This window comes from Taudactylus pleione, unplaced genomic scaffold (assembly GCF_031769625.1).
Source record: "Taudactylus pleione unplaced genomic scaffold, aTauple2 ptg000065l, whole genome shotgun sequence".
NCBI classification, from domain to species: Eukaryota; Metazoa; Chordata; class Amphibia; order Anura; family Myobatrachidae; genus Taudactylus; species Taudactylus pleione.
In genome coordinates, this window is record NW_028284467.1 from 6,188,144 (window position 1) to 6,206,646 (window position 18,503).

General features: G+C 44.2%; 1 protein-coding gene across 4 annotated transcripts in view; it reads right to left on the bottom strand.

Moving 5' to 3' along the window:
• Positions 1-16,584, bottom strand: part of B4GALNT1 (beta-1,4-N-acetyl-galactosaminyltransferase 1) — a 108,764-nt gene extending 92,180 nt beyond the window's left edge. For 3 of the 4 annotated variants that reach the window (XM_088465915.1, XM_088465912.1, XM_088465916.1), the window contains exon 1: positions 16,485-16,584. The gene's annotated coding sequence lies outside the window, so the exon portion shown is untranslated. Of the gene's footprint in view, positions 1-1,160; positions 1,180-16,484 lie in introns of those variants that run through there. The other variant, XM_088465914.1, reaches the window with a different exon arrangement.
• Positions 16,585-18,503: the final 1,919 nt, after the last annotated feature.

The following is an 18,503-nucleotide window of genomic DNA, read 5'->3' on the forward strand; positions in this document are numbered from 1 at the left end:
CTCGCGAGTGGGTCTGAATCAGGCCCTAAGTTCCCAATAATCTGGTTCTACACAGACATAGAAACTGTGCAGACTGGCAGAGGTGAAGTGAGGTGAAGTAGATCTGTCATGGTGGGATGTAATGGGCATTACTGTGTGGCATAATGTGCTATTATGGGTATTATTTTGGCATAATGTGTTATAAAGGGCATTACTGTGTGGCATTATGTGTTATAAGGGGCATTACTGTGTGGCATAATGTTTTGTAAGGGGCATTGCGGTGTGGCATGTGTTATAGGGGCATTAAGGTATAGCATAATTTGCAATAAGTGCATTCCAGTGTGGCATAATGTGTTATAAGGGGCATTACTTAGTGTGTCATAATGTGTAAGGGACATTACTGTAACATGAAACCACATGCCTTAAGCGCCTGAAACTTTTTTGGCAGGGGGGAGCAAACTTTATCTTTACGCCACTGGTACTGTTCAAGCTCTATTGAAGAAGCACAAAGAAACGGGTAACGTTGAGGACCATAGACGCAGTGGTCGGTCAAGGAACTTAGGAACGTAGGGCCTCATTCAGAGTCTCTCGCAAGATGCGATCGCTCGCTGGCAAAAAGGGTCCAGATAATGTAATGAAGTGCTCGCACTGCGTCTCGCAAGGACGCCCACTATGTTTTAGCGAGCTACGGAAAAGTGCACTCGCAAGTGTATAAAGACGCCACTCGCAACAGACGTCATCTCCGGGAAATTATGGATTAATCGGGACCATCGAAAGCCATCGGAGCTGCTCGCAGCCCTTGGGGTTGCCTTAGCCTGTCGCAAGCACTGCGATCAGTGCTGGTTGAAATACATTCAGGTGACGTGTACCATGACACTACTATGTAATTTATGCACACTCTTTAAACGGCGTTTTGGTGGCCTGACACGCCTGCGTACGCACATCCACACTCCCGTTCACAAGCACCTTCCCCTGTTACCACCCACAAACGGGATCTGTCACTCAAAGCAGCTACCTGAATGTGGCTTGCGAGTTACCAAAATCAGAGCACAACGAATGACTTGCGCACGTGCACTGCGAATTATGCACAGATGTGCGAATATCGCTCCCAGCGAGCGAGCGTGCCCTAGCGAGAGACTCTGAATGAGGTCCTTAGTGCATCAGATGAAAGTCATGCTTACTTCCCTTCGAAATCGGAAAATGTCCAGCTGTGCCATCAGCTCAGAACTGGCAGAAACCAGTGGGACCCAGGTACACCCATCTACTGTTCGGAGAAGTCTGTGCAGGGGGCTGCCAGAAAGTCGGTAAGTATGATATTACTATGAGCTTCATATACAAATAGCAACAATACTTTTGCATAGTTTAGTCTTTGTTATTACAATAACAGAGCAGAATCAAATGTTCCGTTGAAATAACCACACAATAAATATTTACAATAGAAAGCTCCAAACTGTTTTAGGTGGAACAACGACCAAGGTTGCTGGATAGGTGACAGTAGTATCTACCACCTGACTTAGCTTGTTTGCAATGTACACAGGGCTAAATCAATGGCCAGTATTTTCGGGAATTGTGCATAGTACATTGTATATCTGTATTTGTTCAAGTACAGAATAGATGAGATTTTACATGCTACTTTTCTTTTGGAAAGGTACATTTGCTCCCATTACGTGGAATGATCTTTAAAATGGACAGGAGTCTTTAGTCATTACAGTCATTAGCTGTAACATATACCTACAGTATTTTAAGTGTGAATGTTCCTTATAACAAAAACTGAAGCGGATAAGATAGCCATAATATTGTAATATTTATAAGGTAGGAAGCTGTTCATGAGTGAGATATAACTACATACTTATAATTATGATGTATTACAGAGATTCCCAAACACAGTCCTCAAGGCACCCCAACAGTTTAGGTTTTAGAGATATCTATGGTTGCGTACATTAAATCAAATTGAGGTACTGATTAAGGCCCTGATTCAGACCCGTTCGCTATAAGCGTACGCACATGCTTTGTTCTGCGCGTGAGCGAACTACTCACTGCTATCTCATACCTCTTGCTCACCCTGTAAAGACAGCCCAGTGTAATGAGTGACAGCCTGAAACAACTGGAACTGTGACTCATCGGATCACGCCACATGTTGCCAGTCCTCCAGGGTCCTATTAGTGACGTCACAAGCCCAGGTGAAGCACTGTGTCCGGTGAAATAGTGCAAAAAGGGGCACTATGGTAGGATTTTTGCTCCCATATCTCATGGAACGGAAAGAACACTGCACTGACCTGCTGGTTATATGTCTGGTACATCCTGCATTGAATGTGGAAGTGATTTGAGCCAGTGTTGCTAGTTTGTTACCAGGGGCAATTCTGGCCAGGCACCGCTAGTCCCGATCATTAAGGCGTCGTTTGTCACGATCATTAAGCGCCCGTGGTCGGCCACTGCACTATCCATTGTGGATGGTAATGTCTTCCATGAGGTGTATTCCCAGGACACACGTGACACTGTAGATTGATAAATGTTGAATATCCGCACAACTTCAGAAATGGAATGTCCCATCTGTTGGACATCCACTATCATGCCCCGTTCAAACTGTTATAATACACGTCGCCTTGCCATCAGCAGCCTAGTCGGTGTTCACACTGATTTAAGAGAAATCACATTACAACTGATGCAGATCTGGGCATTTCCAAGACATCACAGTACAGTGATGCCACCTACCATTTCCTTTACATACTGCTATCCCATGACTGTTGGCACTGCAGTGTATAGCTCAGTGTGCATTCAATACAGCCCAAGTCAGTACATCTGAAATGGTGATGTTCTTAATCTGATAATGTTCTGAAAACAGCTGTATGATTGCCTTTTCAAATATAGCTCATATTATTGGCTGCTAGACTGGCCTCTTATCCAAAACTACAACACACAGTGAATGACTGTAAATCTTTGCTTATGTGTATACATACAGTGTCCTATTGGAATTTTAAAAGTGCCGGTATGGAAAATGTGAGTGAATGGAATTTCATAACTTCGCAGAGCATAGAATTGGCAGTATGGCATACCAGTGTATATTGGTCCCCTTCAACCACTGTCTGTGTGTACAGCATCAAAAGTGTTTCCTTTAACTCTTTTTAACTTTTTCCAGTTTATCAATATAGTGTAAGTCTCATTAATGTATACCATGCTTTGTGATGCTATGGGTTAGTTATGTACACTGATATCAAATGATAAAAATCAAAATAACTGAAATACTAATTAAGTCACCTGTGCTCAAGTATGGTTATCCTTAAAACCTGAACTGTTAGTGTGCCTTGAGGACCGTGGTTGGGAACCCCTGACCTAGATCCTATTTATTTTAATTTATTGTTTCTTGCTGTTTACCTGGAGTTCAGGCTGCAGCCAGTTTCTATGGTGAAAGGCTTTATTTGATGACGAACTGGTGGCATTAAATGCTGCTAATATGAATAATGCATATATAGGAAGGTCTGGACACTGAAAAAAAATAATGTAAAAATCATGACAGTTCTTTGTGCTACATACACTTTTCAGTGCTTCTTCCGGCACGTACTGTTCTACAACCCTGAAGTGAGTCAGATGTACTGAAGCCAACTGCAGCCTGATCACTAACTGCAGGTTCAAACTCCCACTGCTGGCCAGGACTGGCTTCCAGAAGATTTGCTAGACTCCTTGGAAAGTGCTGGCCATACAGAGAGTGCTCATTGCCAGCCAGCAATGAAGGCAACAAACCTGGAACAATCCCATCACCCAGTATTTAGGCTATTTTCTAGACAAGCTAATGTGTTTAGCTTTTATGTCTATTCTAAAGGCGTGTATCCACTACACGAGAAAGTTGAGCGATTGAACGTTTACGACATCGTTATCTTTCAATCGTTCATTAATCGTGCAGAGAATATGCCAGTAACGACCATGCGATGCGCGGTCCCGCTGGTCGTTGTCCGCATTTGTCATCACCTGAACATGCAGGCCAACCTGACGATATCGTCGGGTCGGGCATGTACGGGGATGAGGGAGGGTGCCTGCACTGAATGACATATCGTTTAGTGTGGGCACATTATCCACTGCACAGGATGATGAACAATTGAACGATTACAATGTTGTATTCATACAGTCGTTCCACTCTCGTGTAGTGGATATGCCATACTTGCCGACATTCATCTCCCTCCTTCCGGGAGAGAGCTGAATGCCTGCATACAGCAGGGGGCGTGGCCGGGCAATGGGCCCGTTTTGGGGACGGGGCCAGGGGTGGGGCCGCACGATCGCGTCATCGTGTCCCCGCCCCCTCCTCACAGTGCCGAAAATAAAGGCATTGTGAAGCAAATCGCGTCATCGGCCCCCCGCTGCGGGGGTTTCTAGTAGGTAGTCGGGAGGGCAGGCGGCAGCCGGGAGGCTTGCCTGCCGTTCCGGGGGGGGGAGCTTCACCCGATATTCGGAGGCTTCCAACCAAATCGGGAGGGTAGGCAAGCCTGGGATACACACCTTAATGTTTGCCACAAATCAGTTGTGTGAAATATAACTCTGCACTTCTGACGCTATGCCAAAAATGAAAGTATCGTCTCTTAGGACAAGAAGAGAAAAAAAACACTCACAGTCCTCTTAGGGGTATACAAAAATAAAGTATAACTTTTATGGGTACTGCAGGACAGTAGAGGATAATTTAAAGCGAAACACTTTTTAAAAAGAACTAGGGGGAGATGTATCAAGCCTTTCAGAGAGATAACGGGCCTGATTCAGAGGTGGATGCAGATTCGATACGTCCGCAAATGGCAAATGTTGTGTGTTCTGCGCATGCATCTGAGTCGCACTGCCATGTGCTGCGATGGTCTTGTGCTGCCAGTCGTAGTGTTCTTTAATATACCGCTTGATTGATAGATTACAACCATTTGAAGGAGGTGACGGGGTGTAGCGTTTAAAATGCACGCATGTCGCTGCCATTTTGGAGCCGTGTTGAAGCCAGCAACTGTGTCCCGGCAGCTTTAGTTCTCTACAAGGCTTGATACATCTCCCCATTAGAATGTTTAGCAGGGCTTGTCTTTGAAAAATGTCAGTTAGAAGCTGATTGGTTGGTACTTTATCTCTCTCCACTTTATTTCTCTCCAAGCTTTGATACATCTCCCCCGTATGAAAATTAATTATTGACACCCATATAATACAATTAGGTGCTAAAATGAATTAATGACATTCCCTTTAGAATTCCATGATTGCTTACAACCGAGTATATCTTTGTAAAAAACATAGGGCCTGATTCAGACCCACTCGCGAGCGGCTGTCCGCTCGCAAGTGGGTCGATGTTATGGACTGAGCATGCGCACGACGGAGGGAGCTCCATCGTGCGCATGCGCCAGATGCGACGAGCGAAGGAAAGTCCTTCGCTCGTTGTGTCCGATCAAAGGGGGCATGCTGTCAATGTTGATTGACAGCACGCCCCCTTTGGTGGGCGTGCCAGGGGCGTGCCTCCCTGACGGGGGCGTTCCCACGGGAACGCCTCCCATCAGAAGCCGGCCCACTGACATCACTAGTGATGTCAGTGGGAGTGATTTTGGATCTGATAGAGCCGAAATCACTCCGGAGCTTGCGGTTGAAAACCTCAACCGCAGGCTCCGGCTCGCAAATTCGATGGTCGCGATGGTCTCGACCATCGCGACCATCACAATGCACGCTCGTATAGCCTGTGGGTGGTGACCCACAGCTATACGAGCGTCCAGGAGGACGCTCCATGAAAATGGAGCCCGGCCCTCATTCAGAGCGTGCGCTCTGCTCAGAGCGTACGGCTCTGAATGAGGGCCATAGTCCTAAAGTAAAAAGTAATATACAAAACAAAAAAATATTATAGCCTCCTTAAAGGAAGTGTCTACTAATTTTGTTATCTGTTATTCTATTCATAGCATACAGTCTATATAATACACTCTAGTTCGGATTGGTTGGCTTAGTGCAGTATATTACTTCTCCCGAAGTGGCCACCATGGCTAAATCATCCAGCAGGATTAGTTTACTATTTCAAGTGCTTATTTGGCTCTATATAAGACACATATGCTGATATATTGTGGGTGTATTTTGCATATACCATTTATGCAGATGGAGATTTGGGGTATGGACAACAGGGAACATGCCCTCCAACTAGTTTTGTAATGCCTGTGGCATTTCAGGGCTTTGCCACATGCCCCACTGACGAAGGCCATAGTCACCAGGCGGTCACAGAGAAAATGGCTGGTGACGTGTGTGTCACTATAGAGACATCCTTGTAAAACCACTGTATACACCGGCTCATCCTGTCACGCTCACCAAACACCAATTCTAGTATATCCAGAGCATAGGCGAGGCCCCACACCTCACAGATCTCAGTGACTACTAGGGACAGGTGATGAGAGGTCCCGTCCCCTGCTCACTTGCACTGACAACAGAACTTTGGGAGCAATCAAAATAGAATGGAGGTCTACAACCTCCTGTCAGCGGCCAGAGCCATCACCCCCATTCCCTCCAAATGGATATGAGAGCGACATAGGGGTGAGGGGGATAGAGGTGAGAGAGATAGAGATGGTTGAGAGAGACGGTGAAGAGGGGGGCAGAGGTAAAAGAGAGATGAGTGTAGAAGGGTACAGAGGTGAGACAGAGAGAAAAACAAGAGCAGAGATGATGGAGACGAGAAGGGGACAGATATGAGAGTGACAGAGACAAAGGGGGAGAGGGAGGGAGGGAGGGAGGAGGAAAGGATAGAGACGAGATGAGAGTGTGATAGAGGTTAGAGAGGTACAAATCCCGGGGGAACAGAGATGAGAGGGGAGGGGGACAAAGATGAGAGATGATGAGAGGTGAGGGCCACAGTGAGAGACAAATGGAGGGCAGAGATGAGACGGGTGGGGGACAGATATGAGTGTGAGACAGAAGAGGGAGGAGAAGGAGGACAGGGAAGACAGTATGATGGGGGACGACTCAAAGAATCGTGAGTCTCCCTCAGGTTCCAGGAGAGTAGGTAAGTATAATCTCATGTACTAAGGAAAATGCTAAATATAAATAATGCTTATGTAGTTTACGTCCTAGAACACAGCAAAACACTTTCCTTCTTAGTCAGTGATTTGATGCAGTTACTGAACATGCCAAAAGTCAATTCTTTTTAAGAATCTATTACATTCCAGAGCAGAACAATTTGCACGCACTCATACTTTCCATTAATACAACTACGGAATGGGAAATGGTATATGAAAGCAGATATAGTTAACATCAGGTGATAGAAAATATTAGGGATGTGCGCCGACCCTATGTTTTGGTTTTGGGTTTGGTTTTGGATCTGTATCTCCTTCGTGTTTTGGATCTGGATCTGGTTTTGCCAAAACCGCCCTTGTGTGTTTTGGTTTGGGTTTTTGATCTGTATTTTTTTCCAAAAATTTATAAAAACTGCTAAAATCACATCATTTGGGCTTTTTTTTGATCCTACAGTATTATTAACATCAATAACATTAATTTCTACTAATTTCCAGTCAATTTTTCCCACCTTACAGCTCACAATAGTTTTCATCCAGTTTAGGGGATGCATGTAGTAGCAAGTTTGGATAAGAGCTGGAAAGCATTGATGAAGTAGTGGGTCTTGAGAGCCCGTTTTAAGGATTATAGAGAGGTGGAGAGTCTGATGGGGAGAGGGAGAGAGTTCCAAAGGTGGTGAGCAGCACAGGCATAGTCTTGGAGGCGGGAGTGGGAGGAAGTAATCAGTTGGAATGAACGGCGGTGTGAATTAGTTGAACGAAGAGAGCGGACAGGAGAGTGGAGAGAGATGTAAATGGGAGAGGAGTGTGTGAGGGCTTTGTAAGCGAGTGTGAGAACCTTGAATTGGGTTCTGAAGGGGAAGGGGAGCCAGTGGAGGGCTTGTAAGAAAGGGGAGGCAGATGAAGAGCATTTGGAGAGAAAGAAGAGTTGAGCGGCAGCATTGAGGACAGACTGGAGCAGAGAGAGATGGGAGTTAGGGAGGCCAGATAGGAAAAGGTTACAGTAATCCAATCTGGAGATGACCAGTGAGTGTATTAAGGTCTTAGTAGCATCCTGGGTGAGAAAGGGTCTGATCCTGGAAATATTTTTAAGATGGAAATGACAGGACTATGAGAGGTTCTGGATATGTGGTTTGAAGGAGAGGGAGGAGTCCAGGATAACTCCAAGACAGCACACTTTGGGGTTAGAGGAGATAGTTGTGCCATCAATTGATAAAGAAATAGTGGGAGGTGAGGTTATGTGGGAGGGTGGGAAGATGATCATCTCAGTCTTAGACATATTAAGTTTAAGAAATCACTGGGACATCCAGGAAGATATAGCAGAAAGACAGTTGGAGATACGAGTGAGGAGAGAGGGAGAGATGTCAGGGGAGGAAAGGTAGATCTGAGTGTCATCAGCATAGAGATGATAATGGAGGTCAAATGAGCTGATGAGTTCACCTAGAGAGGATGTATAGAGGGAGAAAAGGAGTGGTCCAAGAACAGAACCTTGGGGAACACCTACTGTGAGAGGATGTGGGAGGGAGATAAGCCATGAGAGGAGACAGAGAAGGATCGATCAGAGAGGTAGGAGGATAGCCAGGAGAGGGCAGTGTCACATAGACCAAGGTGAAGGATTTGCAGCAGCAGAGGGTGGTCCACAGTGTCAAAAGCAGCAGAAAGGTGAAGGAGAATGAGTAGAGAGTAGTGGCCTTTGGATTTGGTAGCAAGGAGGTCGTTGCTGACTTTAGTGAGGGCAGTTTCTGTGGAGTGGAGAGAACGGAAGCAGACTGAAAAGGGTCAAGGAGGGAGTGGGAGGAAAGAATGGTGGTAAGGCAGTAGTAAACAATACACTCAAGGAGTATGGATGCAAAAGGGAGGAGAGATGGGTCAGTAGTTGGCAAGAGTGTTAGGATCAAGAGAAGGTTTTTTAAGAATGGGGGAGACAAGGGCATGTTTGAATGCAGAAGGGACAGGATTAGGCAGCTTGGCAGACCTTACAAGGATAGCCACTATAGCTAGTAGTGACCTGATACAGGGTGCACAGTGAGAGAGCTGGAACTGGATGGCGAGAGACCTCTCTGCAACTGTCTGGACTCTGGAGCAGAAATAGATGGTAAACCTCTAGAGAAAAGGAAAAAGAAGAAGATATGGGGTGAGCGCTATCAACTAATGTACTATCCAGTTATGTGTATATAGTATAGGCTGATCTAGGCAGCCCTTACAATGTGGGTCTGGACACTCCACAAAACTAAGGTATACAACTTGAAAATAAATAAAGGCGCCTGTGAACAGCTGCTGATTTAAAATATTTTTACTAAATTCAAAAAATAAATATACAATGATAAAATACACATAAAAAAGAGACAATTCCTCTAAGTTACAGTATTAGCAATAATTATTCATACACTTAAGAAAATGTATAGATTCCTGGTCATTAAATGAAATTAATCCTTATTAATATGACCCATTTGCAACAAAAATCAATTTGATTAGGATTTATAGCAGCAAAAAAGAAAAAAAAATGTTTTTTTTTAGCTGAAGCAGGTTAGTGTCAGGAAGTGCAATGCAGCAGATAGTTAGTAAGCTGTGGAGTTACAGACCGGCAATGTAATCAGTGCAAGGTTCATGCGTACATCTGAGTCCTCTACCTTGATAAGTGAGGATATCTCCACGCAATCCGTGCCTTATATATCCTGATGGATGGAACAATGCAGTGAAGATGGTATGTCAAGCCACGTTATTTGAGATGAAATTGGTACAAACAGTACCTGATGTGGCCCACTGGCGTCTCTTACGGCCGCCCACCCGTGCTCCGGTGGCGCCGAGTCCCAATGCAAAGGGACCTCCGCTTCTGTGACGCGGCTCCTCCATGGGCTATGGATGGGGATGATGCGGATTGGGACCGAATCACGGGTGGGCGGCGGTAAGAGACGCCAGTGGGCCACATCAGGTACTGTTTGTACCAATTTCATCTCAAATAACGTGGCTTGACATACCATCTACACTGCACTGTTCCATCCATCAGGATATATAAGGCACGGATTGCGTGGAGATATCCTCCCTTATCAAAGGTAGAGGACTCAGATGTATGCATGAACCTTGCACTGATTACATTGCCGGTCTGTAACTCCACAGCTTACTAACTATCTGCTGCATTGCACTTCCTGACACTAACCTGCTTCAGCTAAAAAAAAAAAAAAAAAAATTTTTTCTTTTTTGCTGCTATAAATCCTAATCAAATAGATTTTTATTGTTGCAAATGGGTCATATTAATAAGGAATAATTTCATTTAATGACCAGGAATGTATAAATTTTCTTAAGTGTATGCATAATTATTGCTAATACTGTAACTTAGAGGAATTGTCTCTTTTTATGTGTATTTTATCATTGTATATTTATTTTTTGAATTTAGTAAAAATATTTTAAATCAGCAGCTGTTCACAGGCACCTTTATTTATTTTTAAGCTCTAGAGAAAAGGTAGGATTTGGAGAGGTCTCCGCTCAGCACAGCTAAGCTACTGTGGTAAAGTATCAGCGCTGGGAGCAGTAACCATCAGACCATGAGATAGATGGCATTAGGAAATGGTCAACTCAAAATTTTGTGCCCAGGACAACTCTGCATAGCGCACAATTCCATAGTCACGCCCTCTCTAGACAGTTTTCTCCCTTCTTTCGCAAGTGGAGATGTGCTACGTTTTCGTACGACTCTACATCCGGAGCATGCAAAGAGCAAAAACATGCAATATACATCACAAACAGACTAGCATTCAACACAACATTAGCCAAAGAGTGCCAAAATCTCACCTAAATCGGGACAGTTGGAAGGTACAGTATGGTATTGTCTACACTTTTTAAATACTTATCCAACAAAACACTCCCAAATAAAAGGACTCATCACTGAGTGTAAATGATGCAGATGTATGACTATCATTTAAGTGTACCTGTCATATCCATATCTAACCACACTGGATTTATGAAACATCAACAAAGTATTTATTATGTAAAGTTTCAGAGGAAGCTGTGGATTTGAGAATTTAGGTGTAGGACTTTTGCCTAACACCGGCATTTCTATATAGAGAGAGTATAAGCTGAAAAATCAAATCATATTACCTTACAAACAACCATTTTAAAGACTGTCATTATTCGAAATGAACTCACTGTGGGGTCTAGTTACTAAGCAGTGTTAGGAGACAGAGTGAAAAGTGATAAGGTGCCAGCCAATCAGCTCCCAACTGTCATTTTTCAAACACAGCCTGTGAGATGGCAGTTAGAAGCGGGTTGGCTGGCACCTTATCACTTTTCACTCTGTCTCCTAACACTGCTTAGTAAATAGACCCCTGTATAACAAAGTGTATATATTACTCATCTGAATAGTGTATATGGGATCAATTAATCAGGGTTGGACTTGCCCACAGGGGTACAGTAGGTATCCCTGGTGGGCTCTACTGTCAGAGGGCCCTACCCCCTCCTCTAGGGGTCAGGTTTTAGATTTTTGGCTGAACACACCCCTTAAGCAGGGACCCCTACCATTGCATTTGGCCAGTGGGTCCTTCATGTCTCTGTCCAACACTGCATCTGATCTTTTGATCTATCGCGTGCATGTGAAGTGAAGCTGTTGTAGGGAGTACAGTGACTACAGGATCTACTCTCACGTCTGGACTCAGTAGTAGTTCCACCACTGGATACTAGAAGTCACAGAGGAGTTCCTTGATCAGCAGTCGTAATATGTGGCTGGCTGGTCACAGTGGCTCTCCTTGACTGTTACTGCTGCACAAAGAAATGCTCTTGGTTCCAAAACCATGTACTGTAAGACACGTTATGCATATTTATTTTATTTTGTGGCTGCTGAGTTGATGATTTATGCTCCTAAATACCAAAATATTCTCAGTATGTCAGTAAAAGATCTTGCTGACCTATTGAGTGTTGGCAGAAGTCAGTGTTGTTTAGCAACCATTTTGAAGGACACAGCATGTTTCCGTTCTCCAAGAAAAATAATTCAAACGCTATGTTGACCTTGTGAGTAAAAGAAGTGATGACCGGTTATTTTTATTGTACTGTTATAAGTGACAATACTTCTTTAGTTGTGCTTACTGAACTCTATAGTGGCTTATATTACATTATTTCTTCAGAGTACAGAATGGTGGGATCACTGACATTTTTAGGAAGATCTTAGAAAAGGGATTTAAGTTCTGCTTACAGTTCATTAAACATTGCAAGTATTGTGTTGTTAAGTACCTTCACTCAACATTGTTTTCCACATCTGTATACTTTTTGTATTACCATACGTTATAATGATATTTAATCATACAGTATGTGCCTACTTTGGGGACTTCCCCTCTGGTCCAAGTGGCAAGTGTAGGGACGGGGTCACAATTCATGTCATTGTGGCCCTACATTTGCTGTGCAATGCAGCCAATTGCAGCATCACTCAGTGGGGGTGGGGCTATAATGATGTAATTGCACATACCGTGTGATAAAGCTCACTTACATACTGAGGGCCTGATTCAGAGACGGACACTCTGAACGAGCGCTCACTCTGAATCAGGGCGATTTTGTTTGTTTTTTGTTCGGCCTCCTGGCCGCTCGAATAGCTGTGTGTGACCACCCACAGCTATTGCGAGCGGCCAGGTTGATGGTCGCGATGGTCAAGACCATCGCGACCATCGGGCTTGCGACGAGACCCTTGTGGTCTCATGGCCGCAAGCCCCAGAGAGATTCTGGCTCTAATAGAACCGGAAGCTCTCCCACTGACATCACTGGTGATGTCAGTGGGGCCGCCCCCAAACGGCAGGCGTTCCTTCGGGAATGCCTCCATTTGGCCAGCCACCCCCCCTGCCCGCCTACCAAACGGGGAGAGCTGTCAATCACCATCGACAGCTCGCCCCCTTTGGTGCGAGACCCGGAGCGACAGTGCACCCGTCGCTAGCCGGGTCTCGTGCATGCGCACAACGGAGCCGGCTCCATCGTGCGCATGCCCAGTGGGCAAACATCGACCCAGTTGTGAGCACTCAGCGCTTGCGACCAGGTCTGAATCAGGCCCTGAGTTCCTTACCTGGTGAATCCGCGAGGGTGCTCTGCTCTCCAGAAGAGTAGTCAAGTAAATATTAAATGTGTTGCAAAGCAAGACTATTACTACCCTGGGAAGTATGCACTTTACTGGTACTACAAATTTGGAGTAAATAATAGGGGTAACACAATGGGCTCGATTCAATTATACACTAAGTGAATAGCGCCGGGAATGAGCTCCCGGAGCTATTCAATTCTGCGCTATGTCAGGTCGAGGAATGCTCGTTCTCGCGCCTTAAACAGGGTGTTTAGTTGCGAGAACTGGCATTCTCCGACTAAACTCCCCGGCGCGATGCTGTTTCCGCCGCGCTAAGGGCAGAAAACAGAATCGCGTCTGGACATTTGTCGGATTTCTGCTCGCATCCCAGGAGGAATGCGAGAAGAAATCCTTAGTCGAGCTTAGCAGCGTGATGAATTGAATAGCTCCAGGAGCTCACTGCAGTCAGCTGTGCTTTAGCTCACAATGTCGCATCCCATGTGACCGCGCAGCCCCACTTGGTTTTTGAAGAGGAGATCCATTTTGCACATGTACAGGATCTCCTCTGACTCTCCGGACCCTTCTGCAGTGATAGAGGCTATGAATCTCTTCACTTGCAGAGATCCCCCCCCCTGAGCACTACTTGGCAGATCTCTGCAAGTGAAGAGATTCAAAGCCTCAAACATGACCCCTTCTTTCAGGTACAAAATGGACTGCTCCTGGACTTCCCTCTTAATTGATTATTGCCGTCACCTGTGCTGAAACACCATTCTGATCAATTATCAATTAATCAGTTCAGCACAGGTGGCTGCAATCATGAATTAAGAGGGAAGTCAAGGAGCAGAGCATTTTGTACAAGGTGGATGGGGTCATGTTGGGGATTCTGGAACCTGTTCATTATAACATTATTACTAAAGCTGGCCACACACCTAAAGCTGGCCACACATCTAAAGATTATCTGTCCAACCAGCCAACTAGTTGATTGGTTGGAATGAAAATCTGGTAAGATATGAAAGCAAATGACAATCAGCAATTTGCTCCCAAACGCCAGAAAATGGACAAAAACTGTTGTTTGAACAAATTGTTTAGTTGAAACATTTAACAAACTTGTCTGTACGACCATTTTCACCTGTTTTCTGGCATTTAGGAGCAAATTGCTGATCATAATTTACTGCCATATGTTACCAGATTTTCATTCCAACCAATCAACTAGTTGGCTGGTTGGACAGATATCTTTAGATGTGTGGCCAGCTTAACGATTACCTTTCCAACCAACCAACTAGGAGCAAATGACTATACAGGTTGAGTCTCCCATATGCGAAATGCTTGGGGCCAGAAGTATTTTGGATATCGGATTTTTCTGTATTTTGGAATATTTGCATACCATAATGAGATATCTTGGGGACGGCACCCAAGTCTAAACACAGAATACATTTCTGTTTTATATACACCTTATACACACAGCCTGAAGATAATTTTATACAATATTTTAATAATGTTGTGCCTTAAACAATGTTTGTGTACATTAAACCATCAGAAAGCAAAGGTGTCACTATCTCAGAGGGAGGGAGGGTTAGGTTTAGAGTGCGGGGAGGGGGAGGTTAGGTTCAGGCACTAGGGGGTAGGGTTAGGGTTAGGCACCAAAGAGGGAGGGTTGGGGTTACTGTAGGAAGAGGGGGAGGGTTAGCATACTGACCAACAAGTGTCGGTATGTTAACTCTGTCGGGATCCCGGCATCGGGATTCTGACCGCCAGGATCCCGACTGTCGGTACTTCATATCGGTTCCAATAGCACAATACAGGAGATTTTACAGAAATCACTGGCAGAGTGCTAATCAGCAATGCAGATCACATTCCCACTATTTTCAATGGGGATTATGGTCTATGTCCTATGTACCAAACTCCAAAAATCAAAACTTTTCAGAGTTTGGCCTGGTGGTTTACACCATCTTCAGATAAGTGTAAACTGCTTTAAGCCTATGCGCAGTGCCAACTTCCACAGGAAAGACTTCTACTAAATGCATATAACATGCAGGGACAGGGGTTACCACAACTGCAGCAGTTCCACGATTATTAGTACATAGGCCCCTAACTCTATAGTACATAGAAATAGTATTTCAATGTAAAATAATCTGTAGACATACCATACTTGCAGAATGTAAACATTACTAAAGACTCTTTATGAAGCATATAATTAAACAAGCTATTGTATTTTCCACTACCCTGATTTCAGTATTTAGTTTGGAAACATCAGCTTTGATGAATAATAAAAGCGCAGAGACCACAATGCTGAATGGGGGCCAAATATATAGAGCATGCACATACTGCACTTTTGCTATATTTATATAGCGCACACATATTCCGCAGTGCACAATGCACCTACTGTTATCTCTGTTCCCGGCATATGACAAACAGGACATTGCAGCAATAGTTTAAAGACATTCAACATTTCTGAAATTGTGGCACATTTGCCCAATGAGAATTTCCACGATCCATACGTATTAAGATAATTTCATAAAATTAAATTTGGACCATGAGTAATCTAAAACTAAATATTAGCTAGTCAAATATACAATAAAAATATTCAATGATATAAGCTCAGAATTTTGCTATTGTCTGTGTGTGTTCATTTATATATTCCCTTTTTTGCATTCAACACTGTGGAAAAAATGCTGATATTATAAAATAATTGTAAAAAAAAATTGACCTTGTAACACCTATATGGTCTTGTTAAACAGCTTAATGTGCTATAAGTGCTAGCTACATTGTAGTGAACACTTGTCTCACCCACACTTGAATCTACAGCTATATATACACATCATAGTCAGGCCAATATCCTTCCTTCTGCACAAAGCATTTCCTCTCATTTCCTCTATCCCCCTATACAGTATTTCTACAATCAGATACAAACGCCAGCTACAGAGCTTATATCTGTATATCTATGTAATATGTGACGTTATTTCACCTGTGTGCACGTGGAACATATGGAAAATATGGACGTGTAATAATAACCTGCACTGATAAATACATTATAACGCAGTACTGTATGTTGCCCACACATGACACAATTTGCACCAATGACCGCATGTTTTCTGCATCTCATAAGGTCCCTTTTAATCATTAGACATATATGATAGCAATAGACCATTCTCTTTAGAGACAAAGCAACATTTAAAACGAAACACAACCTTATATACTATCTGTGGCAATATTCTAACACAAGCAGCACACACCCAGCGCCTATTCTATGTATAACTATATAAGGTCATCTCAGCGTCCTGCACAGATTGCAGGTCTGCACTATACAGCTGATGCTAGCCTACAGACAATGGACATCAATGCAAATCCTGCCCTGACAGTGATACAATGGCCAGTTCTACTCCACCAGCACCCTCAGTATGGAAATAGCTAACGAATCTTGTATCTACACACATTAGGTTATGGTCATACAGTACACATCCTGGTATAGAAAACACATATTTTCCAGCCCTTACCTCAGTCCTCAATAAATCCACACTACCAACGAGGTCTGCTTATCTTTCATACGCAGCATCAGTCTGTGAGTTTCCTCCCTTCCCTCTCACAAATCCTGACAATATGGATTGCAGATGCAGAACATGAGCCTCTTGTGGCCATTAGTGCACAGAGCAGGCTACACCTCTCTGACGAGGGTGAATAGAGCTCGTGCTGGGTGTATAGAGAATAACAGACAGTGCAATATTACTGCGATATCATTACTCTAATATGTCCATACATTTAATAATTCGTATTTCAAGGTCAAAGGGACACCCAAATTGCAAATACGAAATTCAAGTTGCGTACACACTGGACGATGTGCTCACAAAGCAATATCGTGAGCTATTTCCCTTGAACTCTCCCCAGCAGCTCCCTGGCACTACAGCACATGATATGGTGCTAAAAAGTGTCTAATATCTATTGTGCACAAAATCTATCTATTGCACAAAATCGTGTATGAGATTGGCAAATCTTGCCTGCAGTAGGCAAGATCTGAAGATGCGATGTACGACCAGCGGGTACGCGCATCAGCATCGTGATCGTGAGTGGACACTCACGATTTGGACATATTTTACACGATTTGTAGTTCCAATGCTTCAAAATCGGGCAAATCGTGTAAAATATCATCTAGTGTGTAGGCACCATAACACACCAATTTTTATGTTATATATTAATTATTTAACTGACAATTATGTTTTCAAAAATATATCAATTTTACAAAAAAAACATTTATTTAGTCAAAAATATATTCTTAAAAACATATTGACATATTTTATAAAAAATATATATATATATGCCTAAGGGTAGTAGTGGTATTTAGCATTTTAGCACCCCCTCCATCCCACGGAATCGGAATGAATGACCACCGGCCCTATGCCCGGCGGTTCAAATCCCGACAGCAGAAGACCGGCAGGTATCTAAATCCCGATCAGTAAGTACACTGCCTAACCCTAATCTTCTCCCCCCCAAATCTCCCCTAGGGTTGCCTAACCCTAACCTCCCCCCTAGTGCCTAAACCTAACCCCCCCATAAGTGCCTAAACCTAACCCCCCATCCCCGCAGCCTAAACCTAAGTCTCCCAGGGGGGGTGCCTAACCCTAACCCCCTCTTCCCCTAGCCTAACCCTCCTGGGGTGAGCCCCACCCTAAGTCCCCCCGGGAGCCCTAAAACCTAACCCCCCCAGGCGCCTGTCCGAACCTGCTGCCCGGCTTACCTTCGTTCGGCATGCCGGGCGTCAGTCTCCCGGCATAGGGAGGGGTGCGAATTGACTGCCAAATGAGATTTGAGAGAAATAAAATGTGGGGAAACCATCCTGGACCCCTCAAAATGGATAATATCATTAGCAGGACCGTATAGAAGGCTGTTTGTGGGCATTAGGAAGGTACTGTAGGGAGGGCCAGCGATACCACTAGGCAGCTTAATGCTGACCCCTAGAGCGCCGGCCACCAGGGGTGCCTCAGAGTCCCCTCAGCAACAAAAGAAAAGTTTATTTTACATATTAATGTTCACAGCAGCCGCGGGTCTTCAGCCGCACATGCCGCTATGCCTTACCCGACTGCAGGGCTGTAACAGTGCTGACGATCGCTGTGAAAACAGCGCGGGCACCATTCCTTCTCACTGCACTGGTCACTCACTGCCAGTGCAAGGTCCCCGACTCCCTAGCAGGATGCTGCTTCCCCGCACCCGGCCTGTCAGCGCCGGTGACATGCGCTGTATACTGGGTGCCGCTCAGGCTCTATCCTCCATCCAGTTTGACACCACAGCCCTACAGTATCTCCTCTACACTGTATATATATATATATATATATATATATATATACACAGTGTGTTAACCTAAATTCTCCTGTGTGAATTCTCTTCTGTTCTACAATAAAGGTGTAATGGTTAAAACCCTTTCCACATACGTTGCACACGTAAGGCATTTACATATGTATATATATATTCCTTGCACCGGCCCTGACTGTAGGTTTTTAAATGGTGTCAAGTTGCTGATTTGT